Raw genomic sequence first — 22388 nt, 5'->3', positions numbered from 1 at the left:
AAAATATCAGTATAGAGGTAAAATGTTAAGTGAATAATGTAAAATCTAATCAATATAATGTTAAAAATAAGTTATAAAGCAAAAGTATAAAGTATTGAAAGGAGTAAAATAATAAAAGTAGTGATAGAAATGATAACAAAAATTGGCGAATGGAGGATAATAAAAATATTTGGTGATGATAATAAAAAGTTAGATTAAAAATGACAAACCGAGCGTAAAATTATTGAGCCTAAATTAAGTTTAACATACGGCTGGAGGTATCCAAGATACAGTTATTATCAATTTTGTGATTAACAGGAAGGAGTTCGAGGTTTTAAAAAATAGGAGGTTCAATATTTATTCAAGGTTTTAATAAATAAGGGGTTCAATGGTATAATAAATGCTAAAAACATTTTTTTTTTTTTAAAGTACTGAAGTTAAAAACAGAAATTACTAAAAATAAAACACTACCTAGAGATAATATTAACTTCACTATCATAGTCTGCCTATGGAAAAGTAGTTCGTTAGAGCAAAGCGAGGAAGTAAACAGAGGGACACAGGAGGGAGTGAGGAGGAAGAAGTGGGGAGGGAGTGCCTTTGATATGTAAATGACTTAGCGACCTCTTTGGAGAAAAGTCTTGGAGATAATTTGTGGTCTGGGATTTAATTAGTATTGGCCGGAGAGGCACAAAGCCTCAGCAGAGTTAAATAAACATCAGTCCAAGATTCTCATCAATCTATGGGACTTTTTTAGGTGTGGCGTTCGTGATGTATGGCTCTCACCAAATATTTCTGTTCTTAAGATAGGTAATGTATTGAGTCATAATGAAAAGAGTTTTCATCGTATGGGTTCTATTCTAGTGGTTTCTGGGGATATTGTTTTCAATGGTGATAAGTTGTTGGAGTAATTATTTAATAATCTTTAAAAGAATGGAATATTAATACAAACTTGAAAATGCTGAAGTTGATTCTAGTAATTTAAAGATTTGGAAAGCTAAATTTGAAATTGAAATAACTATGTCACCGGTTAAAATTGAACTAGATTAGCAATACCCAAATTCTTAGGGGTTTCATGAATGTGTAATGAATAGGGGTATTCACGATGTTGTATTAAATGTAAAACGTTTTACCAGGTTAAATGTTATAGTACAAGAGCTCAAGAGGAGAAAAAAGGCAGTTATCTCACCCCAATTTTTGATATATATTGAAATATTGAACGGAAAATGTCTCTTAAATGCTAGTAATGGTTAATAAGGATTGTATAACCAACTAGATTTTCCGTTTAACTTTCTTCTTCAGCCCAAATATTTTTAGGGAATAATTTACTTTTAAAAATCTTAACACTGTTACTTTCTTTAACCTTCCAACGTTTATTGTTGCTTATTATATAACAGGTAATACAACATTAAGAGTGTATAAAAGATAAGCGGACATCTTTAGCTGCTCAAGTGCACCTAAATACCTTCATTTGAACTACTGCTTAATCGTGAAATATACAAGAATTGAAGGAGGAAGGGAGTCACTAAATATTGAAAAATTATTGTAAATTATAGCCGTGATCCATGTTTCGATACTGTTTGTCACTTCCAGCAGACACAAGCCTATTTCGATAAAAAAATATTCTTTAGGTAAAATTCAGATTCAACATAGTCAAAAACAAAAACGAGAACAAACAATATTTACTTAAAACCTTATCAGCGTTTAAGCCCTGTCAGAATATTTCAGTGAAAATAAGACATCTGATATTAAAAACTAATTGTTGATTAACATATCAAGAAAATAGGTAAACTTTGAAAAATCGATTCTTTCAAGTGACATTCCGGGCAGTCGATTTTATCGAAACATTTGCTGTCACATTTCAAACATAACCCCTCTTTAAATATTTAATTTTAGTCTGGTTCGACTTTCACTTGCACGGACCATCTTGTGAAATCTGTTTACTTGGATTTAGGGGACCTCAAATTGTTTATTAACATCTAAAACTGAATTTCGATATTTTTCACGTCCGCTTTCCATGTATATATCATATGCAGGTAAAGGAAAGTAAAAATGTCTATCTTCAAATCGGTGATTGATTGCAATAAAAAAAAATGTGGGCAACAATCCATAATAAAATTATTTTTTAAACCATATAATATTACATTACTAATAATTCAAGTAAGGTGGAAATACTGTTAGCGTAGCTGGAGCATGAACACAAGAAGCCACCCTCACAACATTCACCTCGCTAACAATCGATTATTACTACAGAAGGAGGAAGGGAGCTTGGTATGTGGAGAACAAAGAGACCTGTTTTGCGAGGCACAAACATCAAGAGGGAGAAATATATTCAAATTTACTTCGAAACATCTCACTACTTTTACTTGTCGAAATGAATTCTTTTAAGGATAAGGAAATACGTTATTTATAAAAATATAAGGTCTAAGCGGTGATTTCCGCTTTATAATTCATATTAGAGAATTCCAGGGAAAAGAATCACTTTGAAAATACCAAAGGTTGGTAATTATGATGTTTGATATTGTTGTGTTTGTAATAGGAATAAAAATCCCAGTTTCTGACCTCGACGCATTATTTCATATTTGAAAAACAAACTTTCTTCAATGATACCTTATTTGTTTTTTTTATTTATTCCTGAAAATATTTTACCGCACTGCATACTGCAAAAGAAAATGAAATATCTATGCATACTAAATTTACCTTGAGTCCTAATTGAGTTATGTATTTAATTGTAATTACAAAAAAAACAAGAAACGAGAACGCCACTTTGCGATTTTATTTTGACAAATATGGAAAGTGCGATAAAGATCACCATTAACCTCTTCCAAGTGGATTTAGTGCCCATAAATTTTGAGCTCTGATTGACATGTATAGATCTAATAGTTTCTAAGGTAACGGACTTTCTCAATATATAACTAATTTTGCCATTATATTAAAACAGTGTAGAAATTGTTATTGTACTACTTAAAATACAGTAAGAATCAATTTCAATATCTATAGTGATAGATTTTTTTTTTCGTGTACATAGTTTAGTAGTAGTGTATTACGTTCATTTTCTTTATCTTCCTGTTATTTAAATAGAAATTTAATATAATAAATAGAGATTTAATATAATAAATATAAATTTTATTTATTTCTATTTACTTATTTTCATTTATTTATTTGTATTCTTATTTTATTTTAGCATGAATGTGCTCAGTTATCACTATTATCTATTGCTCAACAACGTTGTGAAGATTGCAATATCTATCAATAAATAAACTTTTGAAAAAAAAACAAACAAACTTGTATATAGATAATACAGGTCACCTAAATTACCAATGAATGGAAAAAAAAATCAACTGTTTTGGGCGCCAAATTCAAGTTTCCTCAATATTTAATCTCTTGGGGCACTTTTTTTTTTTTAACTTCCTGTGTTGGTAATTCATTTCAATAATTTATTTAATAGTCCATTAAATGGATATTGTAAATTAAGTGTTTGGTTTGTATGTTGTCTAGATTGCAAAATAAAATAAATTATTGTTTTCATAACCTTTCGACTATCAATGGATTACAAAAAATTATTCACAACACGAATATAACTTAAAATGGAAAATAATTCAACAATTTTCGTCATTTTGTGCATTAGTTTGGTATTTGTATACCTTCGGATTTATCATCCAATCCAATAAAGGGCTTGATGCCCCACTTTATATTCTCTGTATATGCCCCAGGAGTGTCTCTCGTATTCAGAATCAATCCACGCATGATAAATAATTATGAATTATGTGTAGTAGCACAAGACTTATAAAATAAAGTTGCTATTTTACTTTCTTATGAAATTCACATCTCTAAAAAAAGTATTCGTTTTTGCGGTTTTAACCCCTAATAATATCTTTGAAACATAATTTCGAATAGTGCATTTACCTTTGGAATAAATATTTAGACCCTTCCTATTGGAGGGAGAGTCTGGAGTTGATATAGCTCCCATGGATGGAGATAGAGAAGAGAGGAAGTTTGGCGATGACGTGAGATAGGGAAGATGATCCAGGGAGCAGTGAACAATGAAGGCTAGATATCCTCACTCGCTATCTGGATACATCTCTCAGTGTAATTGCCATTCCCACTCTCATCGATCTATCTCCTCATATCCTATCCACTTAGTTTACCTCTTCAATAGCCTCTAATTCTACGCTCCAAGTGATTCCGATTTCTCCAAACGTAAATACAAGAAGCAGCCTGTATGTGTTCAGTTAGTACGTTATATAATTATGGATAAATATCAGTGCTTAACTGAATAGAAATGTTTTCTCATTGAAAGCATTTCCTTGTTCTGATTATTATTTTAAATGCAATTATGTATATAATCCTATTATTGGATACCATGAAGATATAAATAGTTATCGTAATCTGAGGTTTAGTTTACGGCAGGAAAGGGATGTTTTCCTAGAGGTTCAGGGCTCCGCCACGAAGTAAAAGTCGACCTACCCAGGCTGGGTTTAAACTGGAAACGCTTCTGACAAGAAAGCTACGTTTTTAGCTCAACACCCTCGACCACCCATAGCCCTATCTGATTTTTAAAGGAATATTATATTAAGACATGATCTCGAGAGAGCCTAGAAGGGGACACATTTTTACGAAGTTATCAATTTTTGGAGGCCACAATATTGTAGTGAGATTTTGATGTGGGCGACCAAAACAGGGAACAATCAGAAATACAAATCCACCTTTATCTGATGCACATAGACAAATATAACAGTATAATTGAATAGAACAATAAAAGTGTTCACCCATAGATGAATTTTGGTACATTGCAACTTATTTTATTTCTTACCGCTATATTGAACAATGAGATTGGCGTTTTGTCGATGTCTCTCAGAAAAGAAATAGTTATTTGATAGGAAATAAAATCATAGGAAATTATCTGTCGTTCTCTATTCTCAAAGGTACCTTGAAGAAATTTGCTTAGAATATTTAGTACCATACATACAAGAATCTCATGAAGGTGTGATCCGGATGTGAAAGAAATAATGAACAGCAAAGTAACATACCCCATCACTGCATCTCAACGGAAATTGAAATAGAGGCGATAAAACAAGTTACTTAAAAGAAATAAAATTATTCTAAAGGATTTCGTTTTCTTCTATTAAAAAAAAAGAAGAAAAATGAGTAACTCATAGAAATTATATTCGTGTTGTGAATATTTTTTTTTAATCTGAAATTAAAAAGATTTTGTAAATATAATCATTTACTCTTTTAACTCAGTCTTCCTATTAATCAACAATTTCATTTAAAATTTTAATTTATTTCACAAGTTTCTTAGATATACTTCTTATTAATTAGTATTCTATTTATCAATATCTAATGAAAACTTTGTTAACACATTTTAATATAAAAAAAAAAGTTAAATAATAAAAATATTTACTAATATCCCCTATATACTAATAATTTATAATATTCCCACTTAGCTGTGATACCTCATAACCCCGAGAAAAAAAAAACATTAATACGATATTTTTTACTATTAAAAAATATAGCAGTTTTGTCTCTTATTATTAGGTAAATGTCTCTAACCCGACATTGTTTTATGGGATACATGTCTATTTTTTTCTTTTTTTGCAATTCTTTCGCAATGTTTCTAGAACGATGGGTAATTTTTTTTAAAAGATTTTTACAAACTTTTTAAGTTCAATAACCAGTTACCTTTAAAATCAAACTAATGAAGGTAGTATGTTTTACTTATGCAAGAACATAAAGTCTATAAATGAATAATGAAACGATCTTACAAGTTATATTTGAAAGACGCTGGAAATTAACCCGGAGCATATCAAACTATACTATGAAAGCAAAACCCTCACTTTCAAGGCAAACGTAATCTGTCCATTTTGCAAAATTATTTCAATAATGGTTTGTATCACTTCCTCCTACATTGTCCAATCTCTAAAGAAAATAGAAAATATATCTTAAAATTACCCATATCCGTATCTTGCCACCTACTAAACATCGAAATATTGAACATTTATAGTGAAGCTAAATTTAACAGACTCTTTATTTATATTGTAACAGTATGTAATATGTTTGATTTTGTAAGTGGCATATAAATAGTAGTATGTAAATAGAGCCAATTAGGATCTGTACTTATATAACGCTATCGTTTATTTAAAATAATTATTTTAAATTTAATATAATGGTGTAATGAATATTATGTCAACAGTTTTGTATTATCCAGTTTGTTTTATTTTTTGTTTATTGTTTTGTTATGAATCACTTGTTTTATCTTTTATTGTTTTTGTAATGGACCAATAGACTCAGGTTTTGTTTTTATAACTGTATATTGACATATATACACATGTTTTATAAACAATTAACAAGGTTTATATATTTTCTGCATTTTATGCTTCAGATTTTAGTTTTATACTTGTAAATATGTATATTAGCAGAAATTGTATCTTTTCATTTATTACTTTTAGTTTAATTGTATTTTATTTTTTCTCATTTTATTTATTATCAGAAGTTAGTCATATTGTGTTTTATGATATGACATATAGTTTTATTTTATTTGTTCTATTTTTATTTTATATACTTTGTTAATTATTGAGGTTCATTTTTATCTTTTCGAATTCACTGTTTTATTATATTTAATAACGTATTATAATTTAATTTTTATTTTGTACTTTACTCTAAGGCTTTAAAGCCTAATTCTAACGTCTTTGTATTATTCTAAAGGAATCAATCCCAGAATAAATAAAGATTATTATTATTATTATATTATGTAATGAATTTTCACAAGACTTTGTCTTTCACAAATAAAAAATATATTCTATTCTACTTTAATTTGTTTCCTTACACTCTCCGTAATGAAAGAACAAATATTTATTCAACATGCTAAAATATTAATGAATTGTTTAGTGATAAAAATACTTGACACTTTCATAGGAAAACTTTTAATGACCCGCGACAGGAAGGAGAGAAGTGACTGATCACCGAACTAGAAAATGCTGAGGCGATAAGGGCCGCGTGCTCAGGCATACTCAAACTCAAACCCAAACTCAAACAGTTCATGATTGAGAGCTCATGAAATTATTAATGCTTACATTAACTGCCCTTTCAAATATTATGATCTCCCTCATCAATTCTCAGCCTCTACTCCTATAAATATCTTTTCTTTTTTTTCTCGTATGTGCCTAGGCTACGGATCTACTGTTTACACCTTCGGGCCTTGAAAATGTTACATCTCGAAAGAGGAGGTGAAAGGTTTTAAATCAACAATATATACTTATATTATACCGAGCGATCATTTATATCAAGAGAAAGGGGGCAAGAAGAAGAAGAAGCAACAAACTAATGAAGACGCTACCGAGGAATTGAAGCACGTGTTTTCCAAAACCTGTTGCCAGTAAATCATACTCCCCATTCCAATAATTATATTCCTTGAAAGGTTTATTATAAAACAGGTAGAAATGTAATTTTTCAAACGGTACTGCCGAGGGGATTTCCGAAGCCCCTCTTGGCTCGCCAGTCACGTAGTTGGGTGTATAAAAAGAAAGCACCCTCAGAACCTCTTTAGAGATATTATTTTAGAGGCCTAAGGATGAGGTTTGGAGTTGTATAAGCGATAATTCAAAGGAGATATAAAGCTATATTATGAGCTTTACAAGCATGTTTATTGCTTGGACCATCGCATAAACTCTAGATGAAAATTGATAGAAGTGTGTAATAAATTTGAATATGATGTCTGTTATAAATATAAGAGATTCTTGTAGGTAATGCTTGTTTTTTTTTTTGTTATCGACCAGGAGAAAAAAAAGTTATCATTAAACTTCAACATTATTGGCGTAAAACTCGAAATTGGATTATAATATTTTTGCATAAACTATACCATAACTAATCGCTGAAATAATTTTAAAAAAATTGACCTAATCAAAAAAAAAAAAAAAAAATCGGACAATTATTTCTCAGATTTTGTTGATTTCACTATGGATAGTTCCTTACAAAAAAAGAAAATTAAAACCGAAAATTATTATTTATATTTTTCTTTCCCACTTTCCACCTCTCTAAAAAAAGAATCACAACTAATCAACTTTTAGTGCTATCAAAAGGACAATTAAGTGTACCAAATGACACAAATCAGACTCTACTAGATTAATTAATTTGATGTATCAGAATATTTATTTATGATTGCATAACGGTTTTTTATTTCCTTCAATTCCAGTATGCAAGAGTAATAAAGGCTTAAGTTTCATCTTGAAAAATGGGAAAATTAATTAATTGCAATAAAAATGTCGGAAAACAAAACACAAATAAACTAAAGAATTATTTATTTGTTCCGACGATTCAACATGATTTTCAGGTCTTCATCAGGGCTATAAAAACGAAGAGATAACAACGGTCATTCAAAGAAAAAAAAATAATAGACTAACAAATTTGGAAATATATATAACAATGAAATGAAAATATAAACTAGTTGATTAATATCTATGGAAAAAGGCAGTAGTAGATTGATAACATTATTATTTATATGCATATAAATGTGAGTGATAAATAAATGATTATTTTTTTTGTGATCCCTCTAAAACAGAAATAAACAGTGAATTAGTGAGTGCTTTACTGTGAAGAAGGAAATAAATCGTGTTGGTATTACCTTTTACTACCTTTGGTATTTTAAGGTTATCTGTAATGTTTATTGCTATTTATGAATTATCCATTCTGAATGGTACTATTTTTAAATCCAGAGGTGAGGGGCCTACTCTAAAAAAAAAATAAATGAGAGTGGATGAGAATCTTATATTGATGAGTAACATTAAAAATCTTTTAGTTATATAGATGAGTACAAAGAATTAGTTAAATTAATAATGGAGCGTATGTAAAAACAATATTGTACAAAAAAAGAGAAGAGGAAATATATTGAGAATAGGGAATGAAGAAAGTAAGAAATATAAGATACGAGAGAAAGAACTTTCGGTTATAAAATGATAATCTTGGCTAAACTGTTTTAAATTGCAGGAAATGCCGCTAGGGTGCAGATCGACAAAAGACTAGATGGTCGGGGGAGGGGGTGCGGTAAAAGAAGTTAATAAGTTTTTAAAAAAAGAATAAGTTCTTTCTCTCGAATCTTATATTTCTTACTTTCTTCATGCCCTATTCTCCATATATTTCTTCTTCTCTCTTTTTCTTCCTTTTTACAATACTGTTTTTACATACGCTCCATTATTAACTTACTAACTACTAACTAATTCTTTGTACTCATCTATATATCTAAAAGCTTTTTGATGTTACTTATCAATATAACATTCTTACCCACTGTATCATTTATTTATTACTCACATTTATTTGTATATTAATAATAATGTTATCAATCTACTACTGTCTTTTTCCATAGTTATTAATCAACTAGTTTATATTTTCATATCATAGTTATATATATGTTCAAATTTGTTAGTCTATTTTTTTTTCTCTCTGAATGATCGCTGTTATCTCTTTTGGTTTTAGAGTCCTGATGAAGACCTGAAAATCAGGTCGAAATCTCGGCACAATTAAATAACTCTGATGTTTATTTGTGTTTTTTCTGGTGACCGCACCCCCCGGCCATCTTCTCCTCTGCGGTCAACTATCTTCACCTAATTATAAATATTTTGTTTTATTTCTTAAATTATTTGAATGAATATTTATTATTCATAAAGACAAGTGGTGTAGATTCATTTCATGAGCTACCACGATACATATAGTGTGCTGGCCACCATATGATAACACATCCATTATCGCTGTATGGACCGGGTAATCTGGACTTATTGCAGCCATAGCGACTTTATAATAAAACTGCATTTCCTACTTTAGAGTTCAGGTGATATTTCTGTAATACATTCTATTTGCTATAGGTTTAAACTGAGTAGCGTTCACCATTTAAATAGTGTATGGGCTTGGAGACAAATAGCATCCTACAATTCAAACATTAGTAAAATTACTCGAGGGTTGTAACTAAAGCTGTTTTAGTCCACTCACCCTCATGTTGAATGAATAGGGATTTCTTTAGATTGTAAAATCGATGATTTGATAGGAAAGCTCCAAGAGCCAGAGGAGCGTTAAAACCCTCGTAAGGGTGGAGCAAAGGCGGCTAACTAATTCAGAGAATGTTGCCCGCTCTAATCAATATAGGAGGCACCCCTTGAGGTAATCACAGCGATGGAAATGCATCGTCCGGGAGTAGAAGTTTTAGCAACGCTCTATACAGACCAACTTGCTCGTCTTGTTCTTGCAGACTTGCTGAGGGAACCAATTGCTTGATTGCGGAGACACTGTTGATCACAGGTCGTGTTTGCTTCCCATGTTGTTTGTGAGGAACCCGACGCCTGGTACATTAGTGGAAAAGGGAGAGGTTCATGCAATTGAACTGAATTCAATTAAATAAAAATAGTACAGAAACAATTATGATCTATATTTTCTTCGGTAATGAACCTGAAGTAAATATTTATAGGTAAATTGGAAGATTGCTGATTGACCGGGTGTATCAATAAATGGAATTTGGTCCGGGTGCAGTCAAATAAAACTCAAATAGTAAATTGGAGTACTATTTTTATTTGAGCCAACGTTGCAGGGCTTCGCCAGGGTTAAAAGATACAAACATTTGACATAAGTACAAAAAAAAAAATAAATAAGTGGAAAATAACAATGGTATGCAATGAAACGTAAAATTTAATAAGAAACATTAAAGGTTATAATCAAGAAATAAAACGGTAATAGTAACAGATAAAGAGAAGAAATATTAATGAAATTACAAATTAAGAGATGAAAAGGGATAACAATAAAATCAAATGTTGTTTTTCTATCCATGAATTTTTTTTATATTATATTTTTTTTAAATATTTCTTCTCCCCCTCTATTATGTATATTATCATTTATTGTTACCTAATTTTAATATTCTTTACATTGTTTACTTTAAAATTATTTTCAAATGTGACGTAGTTAACTGCCATCCCCACTCCTCCCTATACAAACGGTTCTCACTGCCTTTGACTTCCGTCAAAACAGGTATGAATTCTGTCTCGTTCATTTTCATTTCATTTTATTCTTATCCCTTTTCATCTCTTAATTTGTACTTTCTTTAATATTTCTTCTATTTATCTGTTACTATTACCGTTTTCATTTATTGTTAATTGTTAACCTTTTTCTTATTAAATTTTACGTTTCATTGTATAACCTTGTTATTTTCCACTTTTTTTATTTTTTTTTTGTACTTATGTTAGGTGCTTGTATATTTTTTTAGCTCTGACGAAGGCCTGCAACGTGGGGCGAAACGTTGGCTCAAATAAATAGTACACCAATTTACTATTTGAGTTTTATTTGACCGCACCCGGACCAAATTCCATTTATTATAGGTAAATTGTTTAATCGTGTTCTGTTTATTTAGGACAGCATAGGCACGAAATACATTGACTCCTGCGTGCCATCAAAGAAATATTTGAATAAATAATCCATTCTCTAACAATAAATTTTAATTATTCTTTTTCAATCTAATTCTTAACAAATAACATTTAAAAACCAATAAAGTTTGTCTATTTTTTCATCCTTTGGTATACATTATCATTGTCTTCTTGTTCCTTTTTGTCTTATTGTTTTCACATCTTTACATTAGGAATTGAACCATTTAAAATAGCCTACACTGATTACCCGACCAGAAAAAAATGCGTACATTGTAAGTTCAATGTATGTTTTGTTATTTCTGATATAAGTTTATTATATCCAGTTTCCGAAAGGCGATTATTTTTATTTAAATTGTTTTATTTAAATAAAAGGGTAATATTTCTAAGGATCAGAAGAATACTAAGCATTAATATAAAGGACTTAATTTATCTTTTTTTTTTTAGAACATTTTTTTATAAATGATGTTAAAAATATATATTTCTTGGGCTATATTAAATAATTTAATTAAGTCATTGTTATAATATACAGCAGAATCTCGAAAATGAATTACTCAATAAAAAAAAAATCTTTAAAGCTCCTTAAATTAGCCATAGAGAAAAAATATACCTGTATTTAAACAATATATCATTTAAAAAATTTAATTTTCTCTCAGAAAAACATAATCTTTGTATATTGTATGTTTGTATATTTGTATGTTCGCAACGGTAACCTATACAAAGCGAAAAGAACCAATACGTAATGCATTGTGTTAGTGTTCAACACTGAATCTGAATCTATCCCTTCTCCTACCCCAGTCGTGTCTACATGGTTAATTTTCTCTTTATGAAATAGGCCCTGTTTATAAGTGAAGTACGTTCTATGTTTCGACTGATGACAATTGTACATGATGGTGGAAAATCGAAAACAATGTACTTAAGCGTTGAGAAAAAAAAAAATATTACTTTTATTTGTGTAAATATTTTTATTAAAAATATTTAGTAAGTAAGATTAACTCGGGTAATGAGTTTTCATAGTGTAACCCAATACCCAATACAAGTAATTTGAGGTAAATTGGATGGATATTACTAACACAAAATGGTAGCTCTTACAACAAAATATATTTAAGATAAATTCCCAGTTATGCACTTTTTTTAAAATATGCACTTACCACTAGTCACTTAATCGTAAAAAGTTAGAAAGTTACAGAATTCCAGATTTTAAAAAAGTGATAATTTATTAATTTATACAATTGTCATACAATTACCCTAGAAATATTTATTAGTGAAACAGAACAAAAGACGAAGGGAGGTTTCTGGAGGGGATTTATGTTAGAAAGGATATAAGGAGGAATAACACGTTAGCAATGCTGAACTATAACACCCTTGTTATACATTCTGGTTGTTCAGCAGAATTGACTGCTGATGCTAGTTCAATAGCATTGTGTCTTGACTTCCTGTAAAATAACTGTTTCACAACAAATTAAGAATTTAATAGGAACAACTTTATTAGTGTTATTTCTTTATTATCAATCTGAGAGACTGAGGGAAAAAACCTCCTTAAGACCGCTTTAAATCAACATCATACAAAAATAAAGCTATTTAAGAATACATTTTTTTACATTTAACAATATTATTTTATACACATATAGATATGTAAATTTTAATTTTTGTTACGTTACGGTCTTTTTATCTTTGGTCATTTTGAAGCTTTCCCTCTATTTCTAACTCCAGTTTACTTATTAAATTTTTTTGGTATCATATATACTGCTCCATGAAAACATTAGTTGTCATTTTTTCTAGATTTTTATCTATACTGCATTAATTAATATTAAACATAAAATTCATTTTTTAAAGAAACATTCAATACTAAACTATATAACAGGTTTTTTCAAACTAATTCGTGAAAAAAGAATTTGTTTCATCATTCTCTAAGAGGCTATGAACTATTACTGCAATTTCATTGCACTATTTTAGGCCTTTTATTTTAATATTTTTCATTTCTAAGATCAAGAATGTTTGAAGGACAGTGAAAATGATGAAACATGGATAAGGGAAAAACAAAATTGACAATCCACAGACCAGAAGGTTTAAAATACGGTCAAGACAAATATGAAAATTTATTTCAAAATTATTACAAAACATAGAATTTTTTTTTCTCCAAAGTAAGATTTTAAGTAGTTTTAAAAGTAATGTATATTTCTCAAAAAATGGAATTTAATGTGTGATTTTAATAATTTTATTGAAGATTAAAAACTCCAAGAAAAAATGATAAATAATAATTTCAGGATTTTTTTGTGATCACCGTGTAATATTTTATTTGAATTAAAATGCAATTCAATTTGTTAGTTGAAGTGCAGAGTTAAATGCTAGGATCAAGACATGAAATTTATTTGTAATTAGTAAAATGCTGGTTGCTACGCCGTCAGGTGGATAGTATATTTATATAAATATATGTATAAAATAAAGTTGTCATAAATGAAAAAAAAATGTATTCCTATATAGTTTTATTTTTGTACAATGTTGGTTTAATGTTATCCTAAGGAGAATTCTTTCTCAATCATTCTGACCGATAGACATTAATTTAAAATAATCATGTACACGTAATGTGTATACAATAACTCAATTACGATAAGTTTATTATTTCCCATATCAGACATAAATATCATTTTAACGATACGGAGCATTTTATAGACCTTAATATTTTTTAGCTTTATAAACCTTAACTTCAATATAAAACATCCCTGGCTATTGCATTTTTTTTAAACCTTATATTGGGGAGTTCCACTACATTAGAAGGTATAATTGAAATGTGGTGGACCACACACTTGCACAACGGAAAGGCCAAACCCATTCCCCATTCGTGCTGACAGTTATATCCTACTACATATCACCCAGGACCCCGAGTCGGGACTCCCTGAAGCTGCAGACCGTAGGCTGAGGAGGATCGCCCAGAAGGGCTATGAAATATTCATTGGTGAGGGGCCGCGCTGTGGGTTAGCATTGAAACCGACACCCCCGGGTGCCAGCCTTGACGGCTAATCAGCATCACAATACCGCAATCAGGGCTGGTCTTCGCAACATCTCCGGCGAACTGGCGGCTGTCGGGGTGCTCCGGCCGCGCCAATTACATGCACTCTGGCTCTAGAAATGGAATCCTTCTGCAATCTATCTTTGAAGCTACGCATAGATTTCCACGTCTAATCCTAACTGGAGTAGACCTTAATGAAAGAACTTTCCGAATAAATTTTATCACACAAAAAAATAAATAAAAAATATATTTGTGCACTTATATGACTTTCTTACCTCTTGTGTCCTAAGTCCAGTAAAAAATGTATTTGCTGTGTCTTCATATTATAAATATTAACTCTCCAATACTAATTGGTCCAATTAAAAACGAATCTCCGTAATATAAGGCAATTACTAGCATCACTAAGTGGACCCCAGAGAAGCTTGTAACCTCTGCGGGCAGTAATAGAAAATAGTTGTAAAGGTAAAAGAGAGGAAAGGTAGAAGGTACTAGAATTTTATCATTTAGCATAATCATTCACACACCTGTGTAACTATACATCTCTTGTCTTATCACTCCATTTGACTTCGCACATTCATGTTGATTATCTTCAAAATTACAATAGACCCAATAATCCAAATTTATTTACCCATCGAATAACGAAATGTTTTTAGGGTAGTCCCATAAAAATCTCTGTAAATCGATTGATTATTTTTTCCCCAAAAAATATCAATTTCATTTTCTTAATAATATTACATTACTGTCCACTCATAATAAGTACTCGCACAGTCAAGAAGCATTCAATGGCTGGCCTTCAGGTGAACACAACAGAGGTACTGATGTGGATAGCAAGTCTAGCTATTCAGGCCTGTTGGTCCTTATTACTTAGATGAGATTTTAATTTTTTACAAGCTTATCTTGCTAGACATTTTAATTTCATTTAAATGAGGAATATTCTAAAATACTTATAGTTTTCAAATTGATGAACACCATGTGAACGGCAATATAAGAAAAAATCATAGAAGACCAATATCTTTGTTGATGCTTCTCAGATTTAAACAATTATTATTAGTATTTCGTTTTGTCACAAATTTGATTAGGGAAATCGGGGCAAGTACAGACAATACTTTTGAATATTTGACTTTGTTAAGGTATTGATAATTTAATTTTGAAGATAGAAATTTGAAATTCCGTCATTAAATAGGCTATTTCTTCCTCTCTTCATAATAATTATTTTTTTATTTAATAATAAAAATTTTCCTGGCCCTAGTAACGAGCATACCTTTAAAAAATGGTATTTTTTGAGCAAGAGTATAACAGCTATTCTCTCAAAATTTCGTAGCATTAATATTTTACATCTGTCGCAATATCACTGATTTACATATTTTTAACTAGGGAGTTAAAGAAGGATACAAATAGTGAAATAGCTAACATGAATAATAAAACTGAATTTTTTTATCAATAGTTTTAAGGAAATAAGTAAAGATTGTTTCTATTAATCTAAAAGAATTTTATTTGTTTGTATTTGAAAAATATTGCCATTAGACTATAAAATAGGACTAGATGAAGTCCGCACTTGTCGCTTCGTTCACATTTCCTTTTACCCCAACAGGTCTGCACTTAAACCTAACTTCTCGTTTAGGGTTAAGTGCAGACCTTACTTACTTTACCTTACTTAACCCTAAACGAGAAGTTAGGTTTAAGTGCAGACCTTACCTTTAAACCATAGCATTATATCATAGATTTCAAATTGTTCTTAATCATACTTAATCCATAAGTAAAGTCTATATAGTATTAACTATATTACGTCATGCGCGTCACAGTGCTTGCGGATATGGATAAGTACTACTTCTTATATATTTTTGGGACGTAGTTGAGGAAGCTGATGGGCAGGTAGTCTAGCAGATCCGCTCCTCGTTTTCTGTGCATGTGTCTTATTTTATATGCTTGAGATAGTTTCGTGTGTTATTTTAGTATCGTTTATTTATTATTTTATCAACATTGCTAAATAGTATATACAAAAATTAATAGTATGTAAAAATAAAAATATATTTTTATAAAGAAAATAATGTATAAGTTTGAGAGCTTCGGTGAGGCTCAAGGTGCTGCGCTCTAGTGGATTGGAGATGAAATTCTGGCTCCTCTCGCTGCAAATCCATATTTTATTTTTTTTTAAATTGATTTAATTTTACCTGTTTCTTATGTTTATTAGATTCACTTGTGAATTAGATACATTTTGAACTATTTTTAGAACAAACTTGATATTTTGTGATAGTGGATTTATAATTTAAGAGACGATGCTCATATCTGATTAAAAATTTCCACACAGCTAATATCTAACAAATATAACATAATATCCTGCCACCATTTTGGGAACATAAAATTATTTATCAATTTTTAGTTATTAGAAATAAAAAACATGAAGTGATGTAGTCTATTAAATTACTTTATTAATGGCAGCTGTGATATTTTTTATTCATTTTAGAAGCTGTTTCTATAAATAGACCGATATTTTTCGACGTATTTTGCGATCGTATACTTTAAGGTTGTAATGGAAATGGAAGGAGTGGAGCGAATATAGAATCTATATTTGAGGAAGGATAGGTTATTTTCGTAGTGTTAATAAAGACCTTGGTCCTATTTCCTTAATTAAGTACAAACTAATACTATTAATTTTGTAGTTTGTACTTGGTACAGTTTTACTGACTTACACAATTCTGCCAGTTATTTTTTTACGTTTAAAATCACGTAATATCACTAATAGTTGTCCCTACCAATAAACAAAATGTATTAGTTCTTGTACTTTACAGTTTGCGTACTTGTTTTTATGGAATAATACTATCTATCGGCTTTCATTATGAAACAGCCCCTGATGTCAGAAGGAAAATTGTTTAATTATTAGATTATGAAGCGATTATTGTGGTTTAGATTACAATCAAACACCCCATCCAACATCTTGATTGTAGCTTTGAAACATAAATTATCAAAAGCCCTAAACGCAGACTGCAATAATTACTCCCTAAGAAAGGGCCAGACAACCCTGGAACTGGAAGAGTCAGTTAATAATTGATGGAGGGTCAGAACTGTTGGCAATCGAGGCAAGTTGCTTATTCAGTAGTGCGGAGCTTGATCGGACTTTATCCGAGAAATTTCACTAAACCCTTGAGTGAAGTGGTTCTAGCCGGCATAATTGGCTATGAAAATTTTATGACGTCACGTGGCGCTAACTGCCGGGGCAAATGTTGACACTTTGGAGAGGGCACTGGCCAGAAAATGGTGTTGCTAGTTCAAACACTGGCCCCGTGTTTGTGTACCTCAAGATAAATATGTCTCTGCCCCGTGTGTGCTTTGGTCGAAAATTTTCATATACTACGGGGAGAGAGCTAAACCTCGACAGTGTAAACTGACCGCATGACCTCTTGACATGTTAATTACTGTCGAATAATTGGCCAGCGTAAATGAGACTTTAATATGTTCTTATGTTTGTTCGAAAATATTGAATATTAATTTTAATGGTTGATAATATCAAGTTATTTTACGATATAAACGTGTATTTTCTGTGATGCATTACAATTAACTAAGCATTGAAAAGTGAATTTAGGAAAAATATGAAAGAGAAAAAATAAGAAATTAAGGTAAAATAATTTTTTTTAGTGACGATAACAGAACTGATAACTGTAGAATTTATAACAGTGTCTTGCAGCAGCCTGGGCTTCAGTCTTCGGGTTGTGGTTGGGTTTCCTACGTTGTAGGTCACTATTCCTTTAACTGTAGGTAACTGGGAGTGGAACTTCATGAACCTTTTTTCGATGTAATCCTCTATTGTCTCTATTTGTAATTTCCGATGCAATTGCCTGTTTCTTACAAAGGGCATCCAGCTGAAGCCGATTAAGATTTTTTTTAAGAACGGAGAGAAAGTGATAGTAAAAATTACATTCATAAATCACTTTCTTATATAAGGAATATGCAGTAAGTGGAATTATCACTATCTTGTAAAATTTTTAATTAAAATTTTTGACGGAAATACACCCTTTGAAGTTCCCTGAATCCAAACATCCAAGTCTCGCAAAAACGAATAGTCCTTCGAAACTTAAATTTCATATTTAATGTAGGTATATGCCTTCCATTCCAATAACCCACTGGCGTTAGTTGCATGATTTTGACTACCAGGATTGGACCCTGCAATGAACCTTACAATGCCACAAGGAAATCCAAGGCAGTAGTATGCTAGTATACATTTGTCACTTCTATTATGTATGTGTTGTATAAATCTAATAATAAAGGAGGTTACGAAAAAAAAAAAAAAGCATATGCCAGGGATGTGACTGCAACTCTCTCGATAAAATTGACTAACTGAAAACGCCTTTTGTGAATTGATTTTGCTTTTCCCAATAATGTCTCTTGTGATTTTGATTAAACTTAATACATAAGTGGTATATAAGATTATATAGGTTATACCATATTATTGAAATAGTTTAGCATGGCTTGAAGGATGAATTAAAAAATTATCTTCTAAAGTTCCATTAATTATGCTTATTTGAAATAAACAACCAGTTGATATTGTTATCAATGATAAATAATAGACAAATACAAAATACTAGAGAATTTAATAAATAATTATAGGAGAGAAAATGAATAATATGCACTGAGTTTCAAAACGGAAAAAGTTGAATTCTTTTGAACGCAATTATACTTTGTATTTCGTTTCTTTATCTTTTGTTTTTTATATTCAACATGTATCTAAACTGAGTTAGATAGCTTTATAGGTTTTTTTGAACGTTTGCATCCTTTTAAAATGCAATAATACATCAAGTACATTGAATGGAATACATTAAGTAAGGGAGATCCCTTACTTAATGTATTCCAGTATCATGTGCTGGAAAATGTTGAAGAAAATCTATTATGCAATCTAATTCATTTTGGGCTTATGGAGGAAATTGATAGAGGCTACCGTGATGGACGAATTTTTTTAAATCAGAACATGTGAACCTGACAATGACTAGTACGACTGGTGTCTACCTGATATTAAAAATTGATTTCCTGAGTTTGAAAACCTCAGAAATGAGAATTCCTCCATATTATATGTCATTTTCTAGAAGATACTCATGGAGCTATTCCTACATTCCCATAATAATTTCTACAATAACTCTCTATCATAACAAGATGTACTTAAAGCTGCAATACAACGGCATTTAGAATAATAGCCTTCATTACTGTCGGAAGCTTTTAGCCTAAACGGGAGAGTTGATGACGGAGGATTATGATTCTCAGCGAGATCTGATTAAAATTAATGAATCGACTTAATCGGCTATTCCATTGTAACTTGATTAATAAATTTCATAATTTGTCGAACTAATTAAAAATTATTATGAAGGTGAGAAAACAATTGGGCATTTTTTATATTATTTACATGATGTGTTTTTTTTTTTTCCTAATACGTGATAGACAACATATTTACCCATATGATTGTAATATCTTCTCATCATTTAAAAATTGGCTTTGAACATAATAAAATCTTTGAAAAAACCAAAATCTAGATGAGCCTCAACATTTCAAGGGATTATCATTAACTAAAGAACAACTGAAAATATTATACATATTATACTAGGAATTAATTTTGACAAATTATAATGAAAAGATTTAATAGAATTAAAATAAAACAGTACCACTACAATCCATTAAGGGGTACTTTGTACTGTTACTAGACAAACCGTTTGACAAGGAGGTGATTTAGTTAGGAACACGCTCAACCGCCAGGTTTTTACCCATTTAAGGGTAACCCACTTCATGAGGCTGGGTGGACTCCGGAGGGCTCCCTTACAACGGGTTGACTCACAGCTACAGTTAAATAAAAAATAATTATCCGCAATAGCCGGATTTGAACCTGTGTTAGGAGTTAGTAGAATAGAATTAGATTTTTTTCGAATTAGATATGAATCTATACAAAAAGTATAACAAAATAAAAATGATCCTATAATAATTAAATAAAAAATAATTTATGCACAGGACAGAGAAAATTAAATTTAAAAAACAATGAATAAATAAAGTTCTTTTGAATAATTTCACTTTGTCAAACTCAAAAATCCTGAATTTAAATTTGATCAAGTAAATGTCCCTAATTTCTATAATTAGTTGAATTTATGGTGTAGAAATGTGATGTTTAATATAATGAAAATTTCAGCGGGCTAAAAAAAAGTTCATTCTGACTTTTTATTAATAAAGGTAAATATATTATAAGTTAGAATTTCTAAATTCCGAACAGCTAGTAAAACACTTAACCTATTTTATTTCTTCCAGTTTCTGATTTATTATACATTACTATGCATTACTGCATAAATAAAAGATATTACTTATAAGTGATATCAGTCCTTCACTTCAATGGTATACAGTACCTCCATTGGTACTTATATTTAAAATATTCAAATTATATTAAAATATAAACTGGTGCCAGATCAAATCTGGTCTAGGTCGTTGACTTTTTTCATTAAGTTGCGGTCCCACAAAATTAAAAACTTGACTCCTCAACCATGGTTAGGCAGTATAGGACTCCAATGGAAGTCTTAAAAAAAAAAAGTTATTACTTTGGTGAATATTAGTTAAGAATTTTATTTTTTGGATTTTGACTCATCTAAACAAGTAATTCCGTCACAAATGGAAATATTCAGGAAGTTTATCGAAATGATCTTTTTTCTTGGACGATAACTTATGGAAGATAAAGTTTAGAAGATATATAGATTAGTTTAGCTTTTTGACGATTTCCTATGTATCCTCCTTGCAGTTCCCACCCCCTACGGTTATTATTAGTTACTACCCCTAAACCTGAGGCCTGGCTAATTGAAAAGTCATCCCTCTCGGTCCGGCGACATCCCTCAGCATTCTTATTCTTGGAGCGTATCGGTCTCATGAAATGAAAATACACTATACAGCTCCCCTCGGCGTACTAATTTAAGAAATGCAGATTGGAGGGGGTACTTGCCTCTCCGACCTTTTATAATGCTGATTTTATTTCACTTCACCACCGTCTCCTGTAATAAAACAAATCAAATTAATTATCCCATTTCCAGTTTTTCGTCTGAGGCTTCTAGAAGCTTGTCTTAGTATTCAGGAAATGTCTTCGGAAGTGCCCCTTCTGGTGGGGTAAGTTAGCAACTTGTAGGACTTAGTATTGCATACTTTATTATTTATATAATACCTCTCCGTGTACTACTGTTTAACACTTTATCTTGTTGGAAGCTTCTAAATCTTTTTTTAAAAAAATGTGAACTAGTATGAAGGAAAAACTATGTTTTTGTGTGTCTAGACGTTAAATATTAAATTTTGCTTTTATAAATTAAATGACAACCAAAACATTCATTTGTTACTTTACTTATAAGATTTTGTTTTGTAGAAACTATAACGATAATTAGAGTTTTCAGAAAAATTAGCGTACTTTTTCAGTTTTTTCTTTATATCTTCCAAATTAATCTCCTTTTACGAGAAAAAGTTATAATTTTAATTGTTTTTTAAGTAGATAAATTTCCTTTCTATTTGAAAGGAAAATAAGCTCTGTTCTAGCACTACTTACCTGCTCTTCAAAAACTATTTTCGTATTCTCCAATTAGACCATATTCTCTCAAAAGCCTGCTAGAACAGCTCAGATGAAAGTGTCTACCATTTGAGACCATGCCATAGTACTAAAGTATAAAAAAATAAAATAAAATTTATCGTTTTAATGAGAAATTTTCACTTTCACAGATTCATGTTTTAGTTAGGACTTTTCATTAAATAGCTAGAATTATTTAAAAGATTGTGAGAATTACACTTCCTTCCACCAAAAAAAAAATAAGATTCTTATTTTAGATGTTTTGGAGATGCTTGAGTGGACGTACATTTCACTTCAAACTGAATATGATTATTTTAGCAGTTAACTTGATGGTAATTAAAAAAAAAAGAAATTAAAAATAATAATTATTTCACCTTTTTTATTTGAAAGATTTATCTTTTTTAATCCGGTGACCATTGTGTATATATAATCGTTCATAACTCTTCAG

This window comes from Halyomorpha halys, unplaced genomic scaffold (assembly GCF_000696795.3).
Source record: "Halyomorpha halys isolate HHAL.00 unplaced genomic scaffold, Hhal_1.1 Scaffold50.1, whole genome shotgun sequence".
Lineage (NCBI taxonomy): Eukaryota > Metazoa > Arthropoda > Insecta > Hemiptera > Pentatomidae > Halyomorpha > Halyomorpha halys.
Note: the sequence above shows the minus strand (reverse complement) of the source record.